General features: G+C 38.0%; 1 protein-coding gene across 6 annotated transcripts in view; it reads left to right on the top strand.

Moving 5' to 3' along the window:
• Positions 1-26,811, top strand: part of LRRC7 (leucine rich repeat containing 7) — a 609,335-nt gene that overhangs the window by 37,320 nt on the left and 545,204 nt on the right. The window lies entirely within an intron of this gene.

Genomic DNA, 26,811 nt, shown 5'->3' with positions numbered 1-26,811 from the left:
AGCTTTCTTGATCATTTATCTTGTTACAGTGCTTCTTACTCTATGAGAATATTGTTGTTTAGTCACTAAGTCATGTTGCTTTGCAATGCCATGGACTCTGGCACTCCACGCTCCCTTGTCCTCCACTATCTCCCAGAGTTTGCTCAAACTCAAATATCCATTGAGTCAGTGATGCTATCTAACCATCTCTTCCTTTGCTCTCCCTTTTCCTTTTGCCTTCAATGTTTTCCCAGCATCATGGTCTTTTCTAATGAGTCGACTCTTTGCATCAAGTGGCCAAAGTATTGGAGCTTCAACTTTAGTATCAGTCCTTCCAATGAATACTCAGGGTTGATTTCCTTTAGGACTGAGTATATATGATTTCCTTTAGGATGAGCATATATGCAGGCTATATATTCTCGGGGAACTTCCCTACCCTGCTCGGGACCTTCGATTCTCATGAGATAATTTATGTAACTTACAACAGTAGACTAGAAATAATATAGGCTAAACTCCAGTCTTTACATTCTAGATCATGTTGTAAGTTGTCACTTTTTTTTAAACTCAGTACACTAGAACTATGATAAGACCTTTAATAAGCTTTGGAAAATAATATTCCATTCATTGGAAAGTCACATCTGATAAACCAGAAATAACATAATGCAAATGAAAAGTAGTAGGAGTTAGAGCCTATAGTTTTCAGCCTTGGCCCCATCAATGTTTTGATTATGGGATGGCAGCAGACATGACTAGTTATCTACTTAACATCCAGCCTCTTTTTCTTGCTTGCTGACATAACCCTAATTTTATCTGGATCTTTTTCTCCCCCACAAGTCTCAGGGAAGGATATATCTGTTTCCATTTGCAGGGTAAATCATGATTGGTCTAGCCTGATCACAGCCATTCCAATCCTTTGTCAATGATTGGTTTAGACCCACTTCCAGCCAATGAGATATGAAAGGAGTTCCATAAAAGTTTCCTCACCCCTCAGAAGATACAAAAAAATTAAACTCCTTTTATTCCTATGCATATTTTTTTATTTATATTATACCTAAGACCAATGTACTTACATTTGACCACAAAATTAACCAGATTTAGAATGAATCAGATTCAAGAGTTGGCAGAATAGAGAGGGAGATGGAAGCTCCCAGTTCCATGTGACTCTTTGAGACACTGATCAGATTAAGTGTAGAGCTACTCTACCTCTAGGCTTTATCTTTTATGTCCAGCTAAAATAAATAAAATAAAAAGTTTTACTTTTTATTGTTTAAGTCAGTGTAAGACACATTTTCTATTACATTCAGCCCAGTGCATCCTAAATTATACAGTTTATTTTTAATGAAGAAGAGACAGCATCTTATTAGTGATGATTCTACGAGCCTTGTTTTGTTGGTGTTTTTTTTTTTTTTTTTTGGTCAGAAGGGGATTATTTTTGTTTATGACCCTTCTTATCAATCAATCAGTCAATTCAGTCGTTCAGTCCTTTCCGACTCTTTGCGACCCCATGAACCTCAGCACACCAGGCCTCCGGGTCCATCACCAACTCCCAGAGTTCACCCAAACCCATGTCCATTGAGTCGGTGATGCCATCCCATCCTCTGTTATCCCCTTCTCCTCCTGCCCTCAATCCTTCCCATAATCAGGGTCTTTTCAAATGAGTCAGTTCTTCGCTTCAGGTGGCCAAAGGTCACCTTGGAGTTTCAGCTTCAACATCAGTCCTTCCAATGAACACCCAGGACTGATCTCCTTTAGGATGGACTGGTTGGATCTCCTTGCAGTCCAAGGGACTCTCAAGAGTCTTCTCTGAGTCCCTTCTTATACATACTAGAAAAAATAAAATTTAGCAAAAATGAACTACTCTAAGTTGAAAAAATAATACCCTGAAAATTTCAGCACTAAAACTCAGGTGTTCAAGTTACTTAACCTCTCTGGAGCTTGATTCCCCTGTCAAAGGAAATGATAGTAAATATAGAGATTTAACATAATAATGGATATAAAACACTTTAGTATTGTGCTAGATATCTTATGGGCTCTAAAGTTTAATTATCAATAAATGTTTACTGGTTGTCATGCTATTTATTTCTACTGTAACTATTTTTGTTTTAAAAACCTTCCTATAAGCTTAGTTACTTACTTTCATTTCCTATGGAAAACAAAATTAAGACATATCTAGACTTTAGCATGTATCTCATTGCCTTTCTCTACAATCCATAAAAGCTCATAAAGCTTACAATTTTTATTTCAAATTGCATTGGTAAAAGTAGCAAAACCCCAAAATTCCGTTTTTCTGGTGCTCTGTTTCATACAACAAAAAGGCTTCCCAGAAGTAACAGAATTGAAGAAGGGAAGTGGCTGCTAAAGTCTTGCACAGTACATAACAAAGCTGAAACTAGAAATTTGGTCATAGATGAAGAAGGAGATAAGTGAGTTCAACAAAGTGATTGCAAGGATCAAGTTAAGAACTGTAGTTCAGTTCAGTCGCTCAGTCGTGTCCAACTCTTTGGACCCCATGAATCACAGCACACCAGGCCTCCCTGTGCATCACCAACTCCTGGAGTTCACTCAGACTCATGTCCATTGAGTCGGTGATGCCATCCAGCCATCTCACCCACTGTCCTCCCCTTCTCCTCCTGCCCCCAATCCCTCCCAGCATCAGAGTCTTTTCCAATGAGTCAACTCTTCACATGAGGTGGCCAAAGTACTGGAGTTTCAGCTTTAGCATCATTCCTTCCAAAGAACACCCAGGGCTGATCTCCTTCAGAATGGACTGGTTGGATCTCCTTGCAGTCCAAGGGACTCTCCAGAGTCTTCTCCAACACCACAGTTCAAAAGTGTCAATTCTTCAGCGCTCAGCCTTCTTCACAGTCCAACTCTCACATCCATACATGACCACTGGAAAAACCATAGCCTTGACTAGATGGACCTTTGTTGGCAAAGTAATGTCTCTGCTTTTGAATATGCTATCTAGGTTGGTCATAACTTTTCTTCCAAAAAGTAAGCGTCTTTTAATTTAATGACTGCAGTCACCATCTGCGGTGATTTTGGAGCCTCAAAAAATAAAGTCTGACACTGTTTCCACTGTTTCCCCATCTGTTTCGCATGATGTGATGGGACCAGATGCCATGATCTTCGTTTTCTGAATGTTGAGCTTTAAGCCAACTTTTTAACTCTCCACTTTCACTTACATCTAAACTAACCTTAGGGAATGACTGTATTATAGAAAAGCGTATTTATGATGTTTCAGTTCAGTTCAGTCACTCAGTCATGTCCGACTCTGTGACCCCATGAATCACAGCACGCCAGACCTCCCTGTCCATCACCAACTCCCAAAGTCCACTCAGAACTCACGTCCATCGAGTCAGTGATGCCATCCAGCCATCTCATCCTCTGTCGTCCCCTTCTCCTCCTGCCCCCAATCCCTCCCAGCATCAGAGTCTTTTCCAATGAGTCAACTCTTTGCATGAAGTGGCCAAAGTACTGGAGTTTCAGCTTTAGCATCATTCCTTCCAAAGAAATCCCAGGGCTGATCTCTTTCAGAATGGACTGGTTGGATCTCCTTGCAGTCCAAGGGACTCTCAAGAGTCTTCGCCAACACCACAGTTCAAAAGCATCAATTCTTTGGTGCTCAGCCTTCTTCACAGTCCAAATCTCACGTCCATACATGATCACAGGAAAAACCATAGCCTTGACTAGATGGACCTTTGTTGGCAAAGTAATGTCTCTGCTTTTGAATATGCTATCTAGGTTGGTCATAACTTTCCTTCCAAGGAGTAAGTGTCTTTTAATTTCATGGCTGCAGTCACCATCTGCAGTGATTTTGGAGCCCTAAAAAATAAAGTCTGACCCTGTTTCCATTGTTTCCCCATCTATTTCCCATGAAGTGATGGGACCAGATGCCATGATCTTCGTTTTCTGAATGTTGAGCTTTAATTCAACTTTTTCACTCTCCACTTTCACTTTCATCAAGAGGCTTTTTAGTTCCTCTTCACTTTCTGCCATAAGGGTTGTGTCATCTGCATATCTGAGGTTATTGATACTTCTCCCGGCAATCTTGATTCCAGCTTGTGCTTCTTCCAGCCCAGCGTTTCTCATGATGTACTCTGCATATAAGTTAAATAAGCAGGATGACAATATACAGCCTTGATGTACTCTTTTTCCTATTTGGAGCCAGTCTGTTGTTCCATGTCCAGCTCTAACTGTTGTTTCCTGACCTACATACAGGTTTCTCAAGAGGCAGGTCAGGTGGCCTGATATTCCCATCTATTGAAGAATTTTCCACAGTTTATTGTGATCCACACAGTCAAATGCTTTGGCATAGTCAATAAAGCAAAAATAGATGTTTTTTCTTGAATTCTCTTGCTTTTTTGATGATCCAGCGGATGTTTTCAATTTGATCTCTGGCTCCTCTGCCTTTTCTAAAACCAGCTTGAACATCTGGAAGTTCACGGTTCACATATTGCTGAAGCTTGGCTTGGAGAATTTTGAGCATTACTTTACTAGCGTGTGAGATAAGTGCAATTGTGCAGTAGTTTGAGCATTCTGTGGCATTGCCTTTCTTTGAGATTGGAATGAAAACTGCCCTTTTCCAGTCCTGTGGCCACTGCTGAGTTTTCCAAATTTGCTGGCATATAAGCAGCACTTTCACAACATCATCTTTCAGGATTTGAAACAGATCAACTGGAATTCCATCACCTCCACTAGCTTTGTTCGTAGTGATGCTTTCTAAGGCCCACTTGACTTCAGATTCCAGGATGTCTGGCTCTAGGTGAGTGATCACACCTTCGTGATTATCTTGGTTGTGAAGATCTTTTTGTACAGTTCTGTGTATTCCTGCCACCTTTTCTTAATATCTCCTGCTTCTGTTAGGTCCATAACATTTCTGTCCTTTATCAAGCCCATCTTTGCATGAAATATTCCCTTGGTATCTCTAATTTTCTTGAAAAGATCTCTAGTCTTTCCCATTCCTTTGTTTTCCTCTATTTCTTTGCATTGGTCACTGAAGAAGGCTTTCTTATCTCTTCTTGCTATTCTTTAGAACTTTGCATTCAGATGCTTATATCTTTCCTTTTCTCCTTTGTTTTTTGCTTCTCTTCTTTTCACAGCTATTTGTAAGGCCTCCCCAGACAGCCATTTTGCTTTTTTGCATTTCTTTTCCATGGGGATGGTCTTGATCCCTGTCTCCTGTACAATGTCATGAACCTCAGTCCATAGTTCATCAGCCACTCTATCAGATCTAGTCCCTTAAATCTATTTCTCACTTCCACTGTATAATCATAAGGGATTTGATTTAGGTCATACCTGAATGGTCTAGTGGTTTTCCCTACTTTCTTCAATTTAAGTCTGAATTTGGCAATTAGGAGTTCATGATCTGAGCCACAGTCAGCTCCTGGTCTTTTTTGTTGTTGTTGATTGTATAGAGCTTCTCCATCTTTGGCTGCAAAGAATATAATCAATCTGATTTCGGTGTTGGCCATCTGGTGATGTCCATGTGTAGAGTCTTCTCTTGTGTTGTTGGAAGAGGGTCTTTGCTATGACAAGTGCATTTTCTTGGCAAAACTCTATTAGTTTTTGCCCTGCTTCATTCCGTATTCCAAGGCCAAATTTGCCTGTTACTCCAGGTGTTTCTTGACTTCCTACTTTTGCCTTCCAGTCCCCTATAATGAAAAGGACATCTTTTTGGGTGTTAGTTCTAGAAGGTCTTGTAGGTCTTCATATAACCGTGCAACTTCAGCTTTTTCAGCATTACTGATTGGTGCGTAGACTTGGATTACCGTGATATTGAATGGTTTGCCTTGGAAACAAACAGAGATCATTCTGTCATTTTTGAGATTGCATCCAAGTACTGCATTTTTAATTCTTTTGTTGACCATGATGGCTACTCCATTTCTTTTAAGGAATTCCTGCCCACAGTAGTAGATATAATGGTCATCTGAGTTAAATTCACCCATTCCAGTCCATTTTAGTTCACTGATTCCTAGAATGTCGATGTTCACTCTTGCCATCTCCTGTTTGACCACTTCCAATTTGCCCTGATTCATGGACCTGATAGATAGTATTTTTTAGTTAAATCTACTAGTATTTCCATTTCTATGCACTCCATTGAAATAATACCATACAGATAAAGTATCATTGAATTATGTATAGGGTCTACTGAAATGGCTGAGAAATGGCATCATCAACAAGTAATAGAAAAATAAAACCATGAAGTTTACATTTGTCTTTAATAATAAATTGATATCATAGTTTTAAGACAATACATTCATAGTACAATTTTCAGTTTAATTCATTCAGTAACTTTGTGACCTTGAGCAAGTGCATGTGTTAGTTTCATATATAAGATGAGGTCATTGAAACAGGAGAATAGTCTTCTTCTTTCTCTAGAATACCATGACTATGGTCATTTTTAAAACATTTTTTAGAAGTAATACAAGTATTTATAGAAAAATTGCAAGACATTACAGGGCATTCCCATATAGCTTCATGCCAACTTTCCCCTTTATTATGTTACCTTTTGTTGTTATTTAATTGCTGAGTGGTGTCTGACTCTTCGTGATCACTTGGACTATAGCCTGCCAGTCTCCTCTGTCCATGGGATTTCCCAGGCAAGAATACTGGAGTGGGTTGCCATTTCCTTCTCCAGTATCTTATGTTAGCATGGCACATGTGTCACCATTAGTTAGCAAATATTGATATATTGTTCATTGAAGTCCATACTTTATTCATATTTTTCTTAGTTTTTAACCTAATGTCCTTTTCTGCTCCTGTCATCCAGGATATGACATTACATTCAGTCATCCTGTTTCCCTGGCTACCCTTGACTGTTAATTAGATTTAGATTTTCCTTGTTTTTGATGACTTTTACTGTTTTGAAGCATACTGATCAGGTATTTTTTAGAATATCCCTTTACTGAGATTTGTGTTGTGTTTTTCTTTTGATTAGACTAGAGATAAAGGATTTTGGGAGGAAGAATACAGTCTTAAAGTGCCAATAGTGACTCATGGATGTTTAATTTATACTTTAGGTTACAATCCAATACAACTTTATTTTGTTGTTCAAATTCTTCCAGTTTTAACCATTATTAGTGCTCTATTGGAGAAGGCAATGGCAACCCACCCCAGTACCCTCGCCTGGAAAATCCCATGGACGGAGGAGCCTGGTAGGCTGCAGTCCATGGGGTCACTAAGAGTTGGACACAACTGAGCGACTTCACTTTCACTTTTCACTTTCATGCAGTGGAGATGGAAATGGCAATCCACTCCAGTGTTCTTGCCTGGAGAATCCCAGGGATGGGGGATTTTGGTGGGCTGCCGTCTATGGAGTCACACATAGTCGGACACGACTGAAGCAACTTAGCAGCAGCAGGCATGCGCACTCTAATTGCAGAAAGTGAAGACAAACTAAAGAACCTCTTTATGAGGGTGAACTCTTTTGCTTTTCTGATGATCCAACGAATATTGGCAACTTGATCTCTGGTTCCTCTGCCTTTTGTAAATCCAGATTGAACATCTGGAAGTTCTCAGTTCATGTACTGCTGAAGCCTGGCTTGGAGAGTTTTGAGTATTACTTTACTAGCGTGTGAGATGAGCACAACTGTGCAGTAGTTTGAGCATTCTTTGGCATTGCCTTTCTTTAGAATTGGAATGAAAACTGACCTTTTCCAGTCCCGTGGCCACTGCTGAGTTTTCTAAATTTGCTGGCATGTTGAGTGCAGCACTTTCACAGCATCATCTTTCAGGATTTGAAATAGCTCAACTGGAATGCCATCACCTAAAATTAGCTTTGTTCGTAGTGATGCTTCCTAAGGCCCACTTGACTTCACATTCCAGGATGTCTGGAACTAGGTGAGTGATCACACCATCGTGGTCATCTGGGTCGTGAACAAACTGTGGAAAATTCTTAAAGAGATGGGATACCAGACCATCTGATCTGCCTCCTGAGAAATCTGAATTAAGGTCAAGAAGCAACAGTTAGAACTGGACATGGAACAACAGACTGGTTCCAAATGGGAAAGGGGTATGTCAAGGCTGTGTATTGTCACCCTGCTTATTTAACATATATGCAGAGTACATCATGGATAATGCTGGACTGGATGAAGCACAAGCTGGAATCAAAATGCTGGGAGAAATATCAATAACCTCAAATATACAGATGACACCACACTCATGGCAGAAAGTGAAGAAGAACTAAAGAGCCTCTTGATGAAAGTGAAAGAGGAGAGTGAAGAAGTTGGCTTAAAACTCAAAATTCAGAAAACTGAGATCATGGCATCTGGTCCCATCACTTCATGGCAAATAGATGGGGAAACAGTGACAGACTTTTTTGGGGAGAGCTCCAAAATCATTGCAGATGGTGACTGCAGCAATGAAATTAAAACGTGCTTGCTCCTTGGAAGAAAAGTTATGACCAGTCTAGACAGCATATTAAAAAGTAGAGATTACTTTGCCAACCAAGGTCTGTGTAGTCAAAGCTATGGTTTTTCCAGTAGTCATGTATGGATGTGAGAGTTGGACTATAAAGAAAGCTGAGCACTGAAGAATTGATGCTTTTAAACTGTGGTGTTGCAGAAGACTCTTGAGAGTCCCTTGGACTGCAAGGAGATCCAACCAGTCCATCCTAAAGGAAATCAGTCCTGAATATTCATTGGAAGTACTGAGGCTGAAACTGAAACTCCAATATTTTGGCCACCTGATGTGAAGAACTGACTCATTGGAAAAGATCCTGATGCTGGGAAACATTGAAGGTGGGAGGAGAAGGGGATGACAGAGGATGAGATGGTTGGATGGCATCACTGAAACAGTGGACATGAGTTTGAGTAACTCCAGGAGTTCGTGATGGAAAAGGAGGCCTGGCGTACTGCAGTCCATGAAGTTGCAGAGTCAGACATGAATGAGTAACTGAACTGAACTGAAGTGATGAGGCTGAAAGAGGAGAGTGTAAAAGCTGGCTTGAAACTCAACATTCAAAAAAACTGAGATCATGGCATCTGGTTCCATCACTTCATGGCAAATACATGAGGAAAAAATGGAAACCATGACATTTTATTTTCTTGGGTTCCAAGAAAAGGGCTCAAGCATCCCCACTGACTGAAGATGGTGACTGCAACCATTAAATTAAAAGATGATTGCTTCTTGGAAGGAAATCTATGACAAACCTAGACAGCGTATTAAGAAGCAAAGACACCATTTTGCCAGCAAAGTTCTCTCTAGTCAAAGCTATGGTTTTTCGAGTAGTCATGTATGCATGTGAGTGTTGGACCATAAAGAAAGCTGAGCATTGAAAAATTGATGCTTTGGAACTGTGGTGTTAAAGAAGGCTCTTGAGAGTCCCTTTGACAGCGAAGAGATCAAAGCAGCCAATCCTAAAGGAAATCAACTCTGCATTTTCAAAGAGTTGAATATGCTTCCTGTATACCTTCCAGGTATTCAGGACTGGAAGGTATTGATGCTGGCTGGAAGGACTGATTCTAAAGCTGAAGCTCCAATACCTTGGCCACCCAATGTGAAGAACTGACTCATTGGAAAAGACCCTGATGCTGGGAAAGATAGAAGGCAGGAGGAGAAGGGGATGACAGAGGATGAAGTGGCTGGATGGCATCATCGACACAACAGACTTTGAGCAAACTCCAGGAGATAGTGAAGGAATGGAAGCCTGGCATGCTGCAGTCCGTTGGGTTGCAGAGAGTCAGACATGACTCAGTGACTGAACAATAACAAATACTCTAATACACCATGATATTTATAAAATTGGCATTTCTCCATAGGAAGCATTTCAAAATAATGTGGTATTTGACAATTAGCAGAGAGAGCATGAAAACATTAAGGTTTTTATTTAGGAATGGAAAAAACTAGTCTGTAAAAACAGAAAAAGGAGAATGAAGGAAGACCATGGGCTTCACAATTTAAACTTGGGCCAGGCTTGTTTTCTCACAATTCTTAGAATGTAGCTTTCATACTGTACATTTATACAGGTAACATGATATTTTATTCTCTGAATATTCAAATCTAACCCACTTATATATATTCATAAAGATGATTAGACACAGCAATAGAAGAAATGATTTAATATGTTAGTATTTACATTTTTCTATCTTAGCTGAAGAAAAAATTTTACTCTAAGGAATCAAAAGATTAGATAAATTTATCAGTCTATGAAAAGTGTGAATTTTTTTCCTTTTGTTCCTTGCACTATTTGCTATTGTGGAAGGAAATAAGGTCTTGGTTTTTCATTGTTGTATTTCCATATAATTAGATTAGGGATAGTTTTAATTTTTTATATAGTACATTTTTAAAAGACAGTTCTTTATAAAATGTTTCTAATCTAAGAAGGAAATATATTTTATATATGCTAGTTTAACTGACACATAATGATTAAGCCTTTACAAGACTGGTGAGTATGTTCAATCTCCAAGAAAAAAAAATTCACAAATTTAAGGAAAAACACAGTTTTCTACACAGAATATTTGACCAAATACCATTTTTTATTGCAGACATCTTCAGGCTCATAGTTCCATAAAAACAGTTCTTGATTTTTTTATTAGATCTATTTATAATAAGAAAGATCATTGCTCTTAATTAAATACAGTTAGGCAAGAAATTTAACTTAATGCTGAAAAGATACATACTAGTTAGAACTGGACATGGAACAACGTACTGGTTCCAAATAGGAAAAGGAGTATGTCAAGGCTGTATATGGTCACCCTGTTTATTTAACTTATATTCAGAGTACATCATGAGAAATGCTGGTCTGGAAGAAGCACAAGCTGGAATCAAGATTGCCACAAGACATATCAATAACCTCAGATATGCAGATGACACCACTCTTATGGCAGAAAGTGAAGAGGAACTAAAAAGCCTCTTGATGAACGTGAAAGAGGAGAGTGAAAAAGTTGAATTAAAGCTCAACATTCAGAAAACGAAGATCATGGCATCTGGTCCCATCACTTCATGGGAAATAAATGGGGAAACAGTGGAACAGTGTCAGACTTTATTTTTTGAGGCTCCAAAATCACTGCAGATGGTGACTGCAGCCATGAAATTAAAAGACACTTACTGCTTGGAAGGAAAGTTATGACCAACCTAGATAGCATATTCAAAAGCAGAGACATTACTTTGCCAACAAAAGTCTGTCTTGTCAAGGCTATGGTTTTCCTGTGGTCATGTATGGATGTGACAGTTGGACTGTGAAGAAAGCTGAGCGCTGAAGAATTGACACTTTTGAACTGTGGTGTTGGCGAAGACTCTTGAGAGTCCCTTGGACTGCAAGGAGATCCAACCAGTCTATTCTAAAGAAGATCAGTCCTGGGTGTTCTTTGGAAGGAATGCTGCTGAATCTGAAACTCCAGTACTTTGGCCACCTCATGCGAAGAGTTGACTCATTGGAAAAGACTCTGATGCTGGGAGGGATTGGGGGCAGGAGGAGAAGGGGATGACAGAGGATGAGATGGCTGGATGGCATCACCAACTCAATGGACGTGAGTCTGGGTGAACTCCGGGAGTTGGTGATGGACAGGGAGGCCTGGTGTGCTGCGATTCATGGGGTCGCAAAGAGTTGGACACGACTGAGCGACTGAACTGAACTGAACTGAACTGAACTGAGGTATAAAGTTGGTTAAAGTATTTTGACAAATGTACATGGCTTAATTTTCTTCCAAACAATTATTTTAAAGTACTGTCAAAACTCTCATGTCAACAGCTTCTTTTTTACTTGACATTCTTCATTAATACTTTTCAAATTTGTGACCAATGATTTTAACTGCAGTTTTAACAAAAGTGGAATTAAAGACAATTGACTCTTAATAAATTTTATTTTCACCACTTTTTCTGTTTGTTTTCTCATATACTATTGATACTAGCCCTTTACTGTCACGTGTTGTGTGTTTTTTTCCTAGGTTTTTGTTTAACTTTCACCATATTGATGTTATTTTAGATTTGTAAGAATTAAAAATTTTTATGAGGTAAAGTATGTCAGGAAATTGACTTTGATTATCTATAGTACCTGTGTTCTTATAAATTTGCTGCTAACACTGAAATAGCACATCATGGTTCCTAGGAGAGATATAGGGTTAGATTCTTGCAAGCCTCTAGTCACAAGGCTTTTGTTAACCAAAGAACACATAACCTTGCCTTATGTGTCTTCTATTGGAAGACACCTTATGTAATATGTATTGTTGATTCATTAACAATGAGCTAATGGCCAAATAGCACTATAACTCATGCCTAAACAAAGTTTATCAAGATATTTCTTCCATAAGGTGTATGATAGCCTTCTTGGGCTTAGGAACACTAGATATCACCTCAATACCATGTTCTGGGAACACTTTAAGAGCAAAACCACCAACAAAAAAAATGCAAATACGTGGTGCTGAAGACCACAGAGAGGACACTTGTTTGAGGTGTGAATGATGAAAGAAGAAAGCAAAACAATATGCATTCAATCCTCGGCTGCAAGTGTACACATGGAACAATTCAACTTTTTGCTGTTCTGTGTATGCACATGGCCACACATGACCACAAACATGCTGTAAATATTGCAGTTTACAGATAATTTTTTTGAAAAGGCAGCTTCATAAATTTAGGATCTTCAAATAATGAATATTGACTTTTGATTTTCTTTCTTTGTTTTTCTGTGCCATTGACGTTTTAATTATATCTTTGAATACTTCCTATTATGGTCTAATGTTATTGCCCTATATTGCATTAAAAATAAATGTATATATTTCAATAAACTACAATGAAAATAATATGCCAAACCAGAGTTTTCTGACATAAAATAGTATACTATAGATTTTTTAAGAATTTAAAAGTTAAAGTGACTAAGTTAAAACTTGATCTAAGATTTAAAAAATAAAATCATCAGTCCTGCTTTTTTCCAATCAATAATAATTTTATTTTATGTAGTTTGCTGTTTTGTTGGCATTCATATTCTAATACCTGAAAAACATCTCAATACATGTAAATTAAATCTGTGAGCAATTTAAGAATTAAGTTTTGGGGCATTCTGATATATAGGATTTAATCAATAGAAAGTAGTCATAGCTTGGTTTGAAAGTAAGTTTTTAGGAAATACTCTTAGAGAGAAGAATTAGGTTTATTCTAAAACTCTTGTTACTGACATGGAAGCTTTTCTTTGACTTGAGAGAACACCCATAATGGTGAAGGAACGTATCAGAGATTTTAAAGTGTTGGTTTGAGGAACTGATTCTTTATATTAGTATCTGCCTTTAATAATAGATGATGTAATTTACTAAAACTTCTCAATGTTTTGAACTTTATTTTGTAAATTATATATATACACATATAGTCATTTTTACAACTTTTCATTGAAAGCATTATTATCTCTACTGTAAATATGAGGACACTGAGGTTCAGGGGTTTAAATAACTCACCCAAGTCGGGTAACTTGCCCAAGATCACATAACAATTAAGCACTAAAGCAAGTGCTTTTTTTCATCCCTCACACTCTAAGCTGTAGGTACATTAAATAACTTCTGGTTCTCTAATTTGGACTATTTTTCCTCACTTCTTGGCCTGTTCTTATGCTACTTCTTCTTCCTAAAACCATCTACCTTCCCTTAGCACCTTCACTCAGTGAACTCCCACTCAGCCTGCAGTTTTCACCCCCAGCATCATCTTCCAGACTGGGACCTCCATGTGTGAATGAATCAGTGCATCCCTGTTGATGTGGACCACAGTGTACTATATTTGCTGTTTTTGCTTGTGTGTACAATGAGTATGATCAGGGAGTATGCATTATTCACTGTTGTATTCTTAGCCTCTAGCACACTGAATAGTGTACTGTAGCCCATTTGATTTGAAATATTTGCTGCTTAAGTGAATGTACATTTACAAATGTTGAGCAAAGTACTGTTTCTAGATTTGACAAATGTAAGTATTTTGATAACTTCTGAGATGATAAATTCCTGAAACCCCATTTATTTGAGGAATTCCTCATCTAGAGGAATTACTCTAGAAGGATGTCTTCCTATTGTTACTGTTGTTCAGTCACGCCTGATTCTTTGCAACTACGTGGACTGCAGCATGCTAGGCGTCCCTGTCCATCACCAACTCCCAGAGCTTGCTTAAACTCATGTCTGTTGAGTCGGTGATGCCATCCAAGCATCTCATCTCTGTCATCTCCTTCTCCTCCTGCCTTCAATCTTTCCCAGCATCAGGGTCTTTTCCAATGAGTCAGTTCTTCGCACTGGGTGGCCAAAGTATTGGAGCTTCAGTATCAGTCCTTCCAGTGAATATTCAGGGTTGATTTCCTTTAGGATTGACTGCTTTGATCACCTTGCTGTCAAAGGGACTCTCAAGAGTCTTCTCCAGCACTACAGCACCATCAGTTCTTCAGCACTCAGCCTTTTTTATTGTCTAGCTCTCACATATGAACATGACTAGTGGAAAAACCATAGCTTTGATGATATGGACTTTTATAAGCAAAATAATGTCTCTGCTTTTTAATATGCTGTCTAGATTTGTCATTGCTTTTCTTCCAAGGAGCAAGCCCCTTTTAATCTTGTGGCTGCCGTCACCATCCACAGTGATTTTGGAACCCCAGAAAATAAAGTCTGTCACTGTTTCCATTGGTTCTGCATCTATTTGCCATGAAGTGATGGGATAGGATGCCATGATCTTTGTTTTTTGATTGTTGTTTCAAGCCAGCTTTTTCACTTTCTTCTTTCACTTTCATCAAGAGGCTCTTTAATCCCTCTTTGCTTTCTGCCATAAGGGTGGTGTCATCTGTATATCTAAGGTTATTGATATGTCTTCCTAGTGTTATTAAATATACTCACAAGATAAATGGCAGGGAAAAATATATATCCAAGAAGAAGAGATAATGAAAAGCTATTATGGATTTTCATTAATAGCCTAGAAAAGAGTAATGACTAATGAGAAAAATATAAAAATATTTATCGAGCATATAATTGTGAGAACTCAATATTATCATTTGTAGAATTTTAGCAATTAGAAACCATTCATCTAACTATACATCTAATATCTCTGTTCTTGACAAACCAGCTCACTATTTTTCATACTAGAAAATATTCATGGATATATCATATATCATATATATATATATATATATAGACACAAACTCTCCATTGGAAAAATTATTAATTTACTTACAGTATCAAGAGCATTTGTTAATCATGTTTGTGCTTGAAGTGGCATATGGGAATAACACCAACAAAAAATGAATGTGACAGACACAGTTTTTCTTCTCAGATAACTTTACCTTTAAGACAAACACTTAAGAGCATAATAATAAACTGTTCATTGTAACAATTTCCATACCCAATCCCATTGGCCACGTATTTCAAGTAACATTAAATACAATTGGAATATAACCCTGGAGTATTTGATGACTGTGTAATACTCTGTCACTCACTATGTAACTGTGTACCACTAAAACTGAAAGCAAATCAGCTAGGGAAGGTGTTCATTTTTACCTATCAGCATTGTAGGCAGATAAAGCTCTGTTTGTCTTGGCCTCTGTGGCATGTTAATATCACCGAACAAACACGATTTGGGCTATGTTCTTTTGTGCAGAAAGGAATAAGAGCAATTTAAATCACCCTTAGGCAACTTTCATTGTCTCATTCATGTTCCCTTTCTTGGCACTGATTACTTATCTTGGCTCTCCTGTTAACTTCTGTGTGACTTGAGGGATACAGAAATTTAACAACTTGTGTGATCTATCTCATTTGTAAAATGCAACTAATCTACTTACTGTGGCAATGAGTGGAATTTGTAATAACATCAGGCAACTCTAATTACTTGAATGACTAGAAACAATTTGCCACAAATTTGGAAGCAGGACATAGGTTTTATAAAATGTTTATCAGTATAACATATAGATACTTCCACAGTGTATTCCACTGTAGGATAAAAGCTAGCATAGGTATACTGTATTTATATGTTTATAAGAGCCTGGCATAGCTTTCTTATTCTTTCCTTTTGGCCAAATATTTGGCATAAGACACTCAGATTAAATATAAGCATGCTGAGTATGCATATAATTACTCTTTCTATTTTAAAATTATTTGTTGGACTTTATCAACTATGTAATCCCTTTTATAAAGAACTTTTAAATATTTTTGTACCAAACACTTAATTTCCTTCTCTCTTGCCACTTGCATATATAGGAACAACAACAACAACAAATTCCTCATTTCTCTAGCCTCCCTTGCAGCTAGGCTTGGTCTTATATCAATAGTTCTGGTCAGTGAAGTATTCACAAAGACTACTGGGGTCTTCTTGAAATGATTTTGCTTTTCTAGTGAAAGAAGCAGAGGCTTATCAAGTTGAAAGAAATCTGCAGTTATCTGTCTTGAGAAAAATGTCTAAATAATATAAAGAACAAGGAGATGATTTGTTGAGCTATTAAATCAGTGCCAACAGCTTCCTGCTTTCAGCATTCTAATAATGTGAATAAAAATAAACCTTTATTTAAACCTCTATAAGTGGATTGATTTTAAACAAACACATTCTTGAGACAAGATAAGAGGCTATAAATATACATGTAATTGTATATATATGCATATATGTATGTTAATGAAGTAAGATATTTGAGGGGGGCGCAAAAGATCAGTTGCAGTTTCATGTTACTATCAGCTTAATGGAAATTATTATTCTAGCAAAATCATTGTTTCTCTGAATTGAGAAAATCCCCAACGATCAGGAAGCAATCACTTACTAACATCCCTACCCTGCCCCTACCACCCTCAACACAAAGAATATTATAGGGAAAAGCCAATTTTGACTCCATATTGGATCTATTTATCTATTTCTTTTACTTTAACCTTGGCTTCCCATTGTTTTTGTCCCCTAAAAGGATGTTGTCCATACATAATGGCCTTTCTTGGGAACCCTGCTCACCTGTGGATGCCTACAGGAAGGAAAAAATTAACACATCCTTCCCCCTACCCCTGCCTCAATTCCAGGAGAGATATTTGCAAGGTTAATGGCCTTTTTACTTTACTTCCTCTCCTCCTCCTCCTCTCTGCTCTATATTAGAACCCGTCATCCAGACACCATAAAATGGCTATTTTGAGACATTAGTCTGCTATCTTCTTGATCAGCCAGCTTTCTGAATAAAGTCATATTCTTTGCCTCAACACCTCGTCTCTTGGGGTTTATTGGCCTGTCATGCAACCAGCAGAGGGAGTTTGGACTTGCTAACAAGAAAACAAGAATCTTTTAGCTCCCTTCATGGGGTAGGGTGGTTAGAGGATGGAACTTAATCACCAAGTATATATTAATATTACCAAGATTACTATTAATGAAATTATTAATTTACTGTAATTTAAAAGATAAAGCAAAATTTAAATGATTGTCAAAGGACAATCATAACTATTTCTCAAGTACATTTTTTATATCAGTTCTGTGCTAGCACTGCAAGGCATATAAAGAAATATGATTCTTAATATCAGCCTCTTTAAGAAGATTACAAGAAACATTGAATATAGTTTTTAAAACCTCAGGCTTCATTTTGTAATGAATAATTTTTATGCAAATAGAATTTAATGTCAGTTTTAAATACCTAGAAAGTGAATATTTATTAGTAAAAATCCAGATTCTTTCAATTACTGTAAAAAAAGCATGTCTTTGTAACAAAATGTAACTTTCTGTACTTACATTCTAAAATATTAATAGATCAATAATTCTGGTATAATAAAGGTATTTAATAGTACTGTGTTATATATACATCCAAACAGAACTCTCATAATCAAATGTTTAGTAAAAAAAAAAAATCAAAGCCTTCAAGTCCCAGTTGTTTTCTTCCTCAATTAATTCAGCAATATTTTATTTAAATTTATCATATTGTAATACAGAAAACTTAATGGAAAAGTCTTTTCTAAAGCCTCAATGATTTGATACATTCATGGACTTTATGATGAGGGAAAATAATAATCTGAATCCTAGAAAGCCTAATTGAAAAATAAATTTCACTTGAAGTACTTGCTAATGAATGACTAAGGTTAGTTTGAATTCTGCCTTAAAGATATATCGTCAAAAGTGTTAGCTTTACCAAGTTTCCAGAGAAACTAAATAGACTGTATTTCAAAGTGGAAAGGACACATTCATAATGGCAAGGCATAGTCCTGAGTAGGAACAATAAGTTTAATTGACTAATTGTTTGTATTAAAGTACTTCTCCAACCCAAGGAAACTTCCAGATTTAGACTATACTGCAGGCCAGTGAGAGAAACATGTTCTTGGAGATATTCTGTCAGAAGAACTTGAAGGTCATTCATTGTTCTTTGAGAAGAATTTAATTTCCATATTGCATTTGCACTGTTAATCCTACATCTATTTGTCCCAAGTTACATGACAAAGACATTAAATTTTTAATCAGTAACAAAACCAGCATTTGTCTGGTGGCCAGTTTCATTGCCCTTCTCTTTTTCATACATTTTACTCACAGCTGTGATACTTGAATGGATGTCCCAATTACCTTGGAAATTGGGTGGCAGCAGCTAGAGATTAGAATTCAGCTCTAGGCACGTCTAGGATGGCATCTAACATAAATCAAGAGGATATAAGTCAAATGCAAATGAGTTAGTAGAAACAAGCCAATTATTAATATAAGGTGAGGGATCATGCCCGATTAGCTGATCATTGTCTCACCGTCACCTACTACAATGCCTGGTACATGGTAGATTCCCAGTTAATAGTTATGGAATCTCCACTTTAAAATAAAAAGGTCACAATTATCTTGGGAATGTTATGTATAAGAACACATTAGCAGCAAGGAAGAGTGTGGAGTAAAAATCTTTGTGAGCTGAGTAAAACTCAGAAATACTCAGACTGCCAGTGGGTCTACAAGTGAAGGAAATGATTTTTTTCTGTAGGACTCAACATCTCAAGCATTATGATCAAGGTAGATGGCTGGTATAAAACAAAACAAGCAAACACCCCTAAATCTCAGCAAACAATGTAATAAAAGGCTTACTTCACATCTTTGCTCAAAGTCTAGTGCAAGTCAACACAGTACACTCTGCATAAGCAGTTGTCCAGAGATCGAGGCTTCAGAGAACCATTTAGTTCTTTAAATCTTTGGAATTTTCATCACCACCCAAAAGCTGAAGGAAGAAAATGGAAAATGAGGTATTTATATACTCAGAAATTGGCTCACATCACTTCCACTCACATTCCATTGTCCAAAAATAAGTCACAAGCCCACACCAAAGAGGTGTGGAAAATGTATTCTTACTTTGCTCAGGGAGAAGGGGAGAACCTGGAAACTGGTGAGTACTTGCCTTGTCATTTACAGTCTACTCTTCGGAACATCACATACTTGTTTCACTCATCTTCCCATGCATAGGACAGATTCATTTCTCCTCCAGAAAGGCAACCCCAAATTCCATGTAGTCCCTGGATCCAGGTCAAAGTGGAGGGACAGTACTTGGGTGATAGGCAGTCCTCTTCATGAGATCTGAATGTGGTTCTTTGTGGGCCAGCATCCTAAAAACTAAAAGAAAAATTCACAACCCCACTCATAGCAGTAATATTCAATGTGAAGTGAAAGTTGCTCAGTCGTGTCCGACTCTTTGTGTCCCCATGGACTATACAGCCCATGGAATTCTCCAGGCCAGAATACTGGAGTGGGTAGCCTTTCCCTTCTCCAGGGGATCTTCCCAACCCAGAGATCGAACCCAGGTCTCCCGCATTGCAGGTAGATTCTTAACCAGCTGAGCCACAAGGGAAGCTCAATATTCAATGTGAACCATAATAAAAAGAAAAAGCATAATTGAGACTTGTTTTTAGGTGGAGGAAGACACTGGTCTGTAACATTTATGAAACAGGATGACGAGGCAGGATGTGAAGATTCCTGCTGGATGGAGGTAGGAAGGATGTTCCTTAATTAGACTCCAGTTTTAATAAGAACACATTTGTCCAATTTTTTTTTTAAGTTCCCTGGCTCTAGGCTCTGTCTACAAAGTTCTTCCTTTTCTAATAGCCTCCATCAGCAGATCTGATGTGAGAATTGGGGAGGTATGTCTATCTTAGTGGAGGTCCAATATTCACAACTTACTTCTGGCACATGCAGATATTGGGACCAGAGAGTCATTTTAAATATTAAGTAATTTCAGACTCCTGATTTTTTTTTGGCCACAAAATTTTCTTGAAAACTTACTAAGCTTTTGATCTATTTAAGTCAACTCTATGTTAGTAACTATACCCTAAGTTCTTTCCTGTGTATGCCAGTCTGACTCTACTTAATGGTATCTACACACTAGACCATCAAATGTGTCCAGGGAGGCTGTATCCTGAATCTGACCTTTGCTATAATGGCTAAGACTTAGTCAATCTTTGACTCTGAGAGGCAAATTTTAGGGATCTTATTTCCTATTGCTTGGAGCCTAGAAGTTGTCTCTAGCATTCCTTCAAGGCCTCAAATTTATGGTCTCTTTCTTCCCTATCATCTCTGCTAACAAATCTGTCAATTCTTATTTAAGTTCATCTCTGTCTCATTAATATTCTGCTGAAAACAGCAGTAGCATCCAATACATATGATCATGTTCATTCTTTCCTCTAGAGCTATGGGTTCTGTGAGCAGATGCCTCTTCCAAGCTTTTGCTAGAGATAGTTCTACCAAATGTTTTCAAAGGCAGAATAGGACTTTCCAGCCTTATAGCTTCTGTTTCCTTGCCATCTATAGCCCACACATCTTGCATTCACATAATGTCCATATTTGAGTTTTTGTCATGGTAACACCGGAGTTCAAAATATCACTTTCTAAGTTGAGATATTTTTTGCTGAAACAAACAACCTCAACATTGAGTAGCTTGAGCAATGCATTACTCATGCATGACTCACGTCACAGCCCAATGTAACTCTCTGGTGGAGGTCTTGACATGTGTGCAGGCTCTGCTCTAGTGCTTCAGAGACCCCTGTCCCATTTATCTGTGACTACTTCTAATTCACAGTTTATCTGTGACCAGCTGTGGCTACCAGTTTATCTGTTACTACCAGGGCTTCCTGGTGACTTATCTGGTAAAGAATCTGCCTGCAATTCGGGAGACCTGGGTTCAATCCCTGAGTTGGGAAGATCCCCTGGAGAAGGAAATGGCTACCCATTCCAGTATTCTGGCCTGGAAAATTCCATGGACTGTATAGTCCATGGGATTGCAAGGAGTTGGACACAACTGAGTGACTTTCATTTTCACTTCTAGTTCAGCAGTTCTCAAAATGTGGTCCATGGACCTTTGGGTTGGTTGGCCAGTAAGGTCAAACTTTTTCTTAGTAACTAATGAAAAGTATATGTCTTTTTCAATGTATTTGGCACTGACAGTAAAAAAACAATGCTGAGTAAAACTACTTATGCCTTCATATGAATCCAAGCAGTGTCATCAAACTGAAATAGTACTCTTCTTCACTGCCACTCACCTGCAATCAGAATGCCCTTGATGAAATAAAATTAATTATTTTAATTAATAATACTTTAAAAAATATTCATGTATTTATTTTACTTTTGGCTGTTCTGGGTCTTCACTGCTGCCTGCAGGCTTTTCTCTAGTTGCGGTGAGCAGGGGCTGCTATTCACTGAGGTGTGCACACTCCTCACTGTGGTGGCCTCCCTTGTTGCGGAGCATGGGCTCTGGGTATGGGTTCAGTCGTTGTGGCACATGGACTTAGTTGCCCAATGGCATGTGGGGTCTTCCCGGACCAGGGATGGAACCCGTGTCCCTGCATTGGTAGAGGCTGATTCTTAACCACTGGAGCGCCTGGGAAGCCCAAACCCTAACTTTTGAGTGCAGATCTTTTTTGATTCTTCATGAAGAAATGGGAATTATGCATAAAGAATTTCTGGGGCAAACAAAAGTAAAATGGTGGTTACATGGAAAAGTCTTTGTTCTATTTTTTGAGTTTCAAACTGAACTTGTCTTTTTTTTGAATACTATTTCTTCTTGAAAGAACAGACTATTCAGACTGGTAATTTGGCAGAAGTTTCCTAAAAAGTGAATAAAGTGAGCCAATTGTTTCAAGGACAATAATTGTAGGGACAAATGGTAAAATTAAATGTTTCAAGTGAAAATTAGCATTTTGGAAAACTTGCTTGTGCCGCTATGAGCTTGAAGGCCTTTCTGATAAGGTTGGTGGTATACTGTAACATTGTATAATGGCATGTGTCAACATTTGGAAGATATGTATGACTCAGTGCTCTAGTATTGTCCAAATGATCCATACTTGATATTGCAAAATCGTGTATTGGTAAACTATCCATTCAAAGTGAAAGAGCTATAGATTTTAGTGTAACAGAAGATTAAAGTTGGTACTGCCCAACTTAAAGCTTACTATAAAGCTCCAGTAATCAAGAAAATGTGAAATTGGTGAAAGAATAGACAAATAGGTCAATGTAACATAATAGAGAGACCAGAAATGAACCCATTCAAATACAATTACCTGATCTTTGACAAAGAAATAAAGCAGCAATGGAGAAAAGAGGATCTTCTTCTGTTCTGGAATAACTGGACATCTACATGCAAAAATATAATTTAGACAGAGATCTTACACATTCACAACAATTAAAGCGGATCATCTATCTCAATGTAAACTGCAAAGCTAAGAAACTCCTAGAAGATATCAGGATAGAATTTGGATGACCTTAAGGTTAATTTTTTTTGGCATACCACCAAAGGTGTGATCCATGAAAGAAATAATTGATAAGCTGAACTTCATTAAAGTTTAAAAAGTTCTGCTATACAAAAGACACTGTGAAGAGGATGAGACAACAAACCATAGAATGGAAGAACTACTACTACTACTACTAAGTCGCTTCAGTCGTGTCCGACTCTGTGTGACCCCATGGACTGCAGCCTACCAGGCTTCTCCGTCCCTGGGATTCTCCAGGCAAGAACACTGGAGTGGGTTGCCATTTCCTTCTCCAATGCATGAAAATGGAAAATGAAAGTGAAGTCGCTCAGTCGTGTCCAACTCTTTTGCCAAAAACGTATGTGATAAAAGACTGTTATCCAATACATCAAAGAACCCTGCTGCTACTGCTGCTGCTAAGTCGATTCAGTCGTGTCTGACTCTGTGTGACCCCATAGACAGCAACCCACCAGGCTCCCCTGTCCCTGGGATTCTCCAGGCAAGAACACTGGAATGGGTTGCCATTTCCTTCTCCAATGCGTGAAAGTGAAAAGTCAAAGTGAAGTTGCACAGTCTTGTTCGACTCTTAGTGACCCCATGGACTGTGGCCTACCAGGCTCCTCCATCCATGGGATTTTCCAGGCAAGAGTGCTGGAGTGGGGTGCCATTGCCTTCTCCGAAAGAACCTTGAAAACCCAACAATAAGAAAATGAATTATAAGTGAGCAAAAGTTAAACAAGTGGGCAAAAGTTCTGAAAATACACTTCACCAAACAAGATATAGAGATAACAAATAAATATATGAGAAGATGCTCAACATCGTATGTCATTAAGGAACTGCAAATTAAAACATCAAGAATTATCACTGCACATCTATTGGAATGGCAGAAATCCCAAACACTAACAACGTCAAACGCTGGTAAAGTTTTGGAACAACAGGATCTATCATTCCTGGTGGTAATGCAAAATGGTATAATCACTTTGGATGACAGTGTAGCAGGACTTCCCAGGTGGCGCTGTGGTAAAGAATCTGCCTGCCAGTGTAGGAGACACATGAGACATAGGCTTGATCCCTGGGTTGGGAAGATCCCCTGGAGTAGAAAATGGCACCTCACTCCAGTATTCTTGCCTGGAAAATGCCATGGACTGGTGGGCTACAGTCCATAGGGTCACAAGGAGTTGGACACAACTGAACAACTGAGCATGCACACAGATAGCAGTTTCTTACAAAACTAAACTTGCTTTCCAGGAATCATACTCCTTGGTATAAACCGAGAGGACTTAAAAACCTACATTCACACAAAAACTTCAACATGGATCTGTACAGCGGCTTTATTTACAAGTACCATAACTTGGAAGCAGCCAGAAAGTCCTCTAGTAGGTGAATGGATGAATAAACTGGTTTACTCAGACAAGGAATATTATTCAGTATTAAAAATAAATGAATTATCCAAACCATGAATGGCACGGAGGAAACGGAAAAGCATATTACTAAGTTAAAGAAATCAATCTGAAAATGCTACATATCATATGAGTCCAACTATTTGATGTTCTGGAAAAGGCAAAATTGTTGAGACAGTAAAAAGATGATTGGTTGCCAGGCTATAGGGGGTTCAGGAAAGGATATGAAGCAGAGTACAGAGGATTTTTAGAGTAGGGAAACTGCTCTGCATGATAATATAATAGTAGATACATACATGTATTTTATATTTTTGTTATTTATATGATAATACGCCAAAGAATGCTCAAACTACCGCACAACTGCACTCATCTGAAATGATGGTAAAGTAATACTCAAAATTCTCCAAGCCAGGCTTCAACAGTACGTGAACCATGAACTTCCAGATGTTCAAGTTGGATTTAGAAAAGGCAGAGGAAAAAAGAGAAAAGAAAAGGCAAAGGAACCAGAGATCAAATTGCCGATATCCGCTGGATCATTGATAAAGCAAGAGAGTTCCAGAAAAACATCTACTTCTGCTTTATTGACTATGTCAAAGCCTTTGACTGTGTGGATCATAATAAACTCTCGAAAATTCTTCAAGAGATGGGAATACCAGACCACCTCACCTGCCTCTTGAGAAACCTGTATGCAGGTCAGGAAGCAACAGTTAGAACAGGACATACTAGTTCCAAATAGGGAAAGGAGTACGTCAAGGCTGTATATTGTCACCCTGCTTATTTCACTTATATGCAGAGTACATCATGCAAAATGCTGGGCTGGATGAAGCACAAACTGGAATAAAGATTGCTGAGAGAAATATCAATAACCTCAGATATGCAGATGACACCACCCTTATGGCAGAAAGTGAAGAGGAACTAAAAAGCCTCTTGATGAAAGTGAAAGACGAGAGTGGAAAAGTTGACTTAAAACTCAACATTCAGAAAACTTAGATCATGGCATCTGGTTCCATCATGTCATGACAAATAGATGGGGAAGCAATGGAAACAGTGACAGACTTTATTTGGGGGAGCTCTAAAATCACTGCAGATAATGACTGCAACCATGAAACTAAAAGATGCTTGCCCCTTGGAAGAAAAGCTATGACCAACCTAAACAGCATATTAAAAAGCAGGAACATTAACTTTGCCAACAAAGGTTTATCTAGTCAAAGCTGTGGTTTTTCCAGTAGTCATGTATGGACATGAGAGTTGGACTATAAAGAAAGCTGAGCAGAGAGAACTGATGCTTTTGAACTGTGGTGTTGGAGAAGATTCTTGAGAGTCCCTTGGACTGCAAAGAGATCCAACCAGTCAATCCTAAAGGAAATCAGTCCTGAATATTCATTGGAAATTAATGAAGTTTCAGCTTAAGCTGAAGCTCCAATACTTTGGCCAGCTGATGTGAAGAGCTGACTCATTTGAAAAGACCCTGATTCTGGGAAAGATTGAAGGCGGGAGGAGAAGGGGATGACAGAGAATGAGGTGATTGGATGGCATCACCAACTCAATGGACATGAGTTTGAGTAAACTCCAGGAGTTGGTGATGCACAGGGAGTCCTGGCATGCTGCAGTCCATGGGGTCGCAAAGAGTTGGACACGACTGAGCGACTGAACTAAACTGAACTGAACTGAATGTGATTTATATACGTGTCAAAAGCCTATATGCTGTGCAATAACAAGAGTGAACCATATAATGACGTATCAGTTGTGACCAATGTACTATTCTGGTGTGGATGTGGATGGGTGGAGGGTCCATGGGTTAGCAGGGGCCAGAGAGTATATGGAAATTACTTTCCATTTAGTTTTGCTGTAAACCCAAGACTTCTTAAAAATATAAAACCTATTAAAAATCTATTTGGCTCTTCTCAAAAAGCATTATAAAAACCACTTTGACAATATTTTCAGTTGCCTAGGGATTTTGTTTAAACTGCAAATAAAACTGTAAATTAAGATTTGTTGACAGTTTGATTTATTTAGTATAGTATTTTCTTTGAGGAACACGTTATTTATACCTTGGTGTTTTTGTTTTTTTTTTAAACTTTACATAATTGTATTAGTTTTGCCAAATACCTTGGTTTTTAACTGGAAATACCAATTCTTTATAACCTTAAGCATCTCACTCTCTGCAACCTGTACTTCTCCACACTCAGGCATTCAGCCTATCACCTATTCTTCAAACACTCTGAGACCCCATTCCATAACAGCTTTACACTTTCTGTTGATTCTGTTTTATTTCCATTTTGGTGTAGTTTTGACTTCTTAATGTATCTTTAACCACTATGTCTCCAGTATATCCTCTATTACTTTCTTTATTTCCTTCTTACTCACTGACAAGTTCTCTTTCTGCCTTTATTAATTATTGACAAAGTAAATAACCCCAGAAGTCGATGTCATCAGAGTTAATGTTTATGTATTTTACTAATTTCTGGTTCTTATTGTATACATGCCTACTTTCTATCTTTTTCACATCCCCAAAATCTAATTTGAAAACATCTACACCTTGTAACAACTAAACTTTTATTCTTAAATTAAAAAGAATATAGACACTGTCCTATGTGAATTTTTCAATCTCTTGTCACCAAATCTGTAATATACTGGTGTGAGGCCCTGTCCTTTTTTCTTCCTCCTGTTTCATGGTTCTTATTCACTTCTCTTGCTTGGGATTACAATGTCTTCTACCACAGTCTATCCATTATCCACTATCTCTGTATTTTAACATATCTATTTTTACTTGTTCCTTTTCTTTTTCATTTAATCTTCCACATCTATCTACCATTAAAAACAAACAACTTGCC

Source organism: Bubalus bubalis, chromosome 6 (assembly GCF_019923935.1).
Source record: "Bubalus bubalis isolate 160015118507 breed Murrah chromosome 6, NDDB_SH_1, whole genome shotgun sequence".
NCBI classification, from domain to species: Eukaryota; Metazoa; Chordata; class Mammalia; order Artiodactyla; family Bovidae; genus Bubalus; species Bubalus bubalis.
The sequence above is the reverse complement of the archived record's forward strand: the minus strand, read 5'-3'. Positions and strand labels throughout refer to the sequence as shown.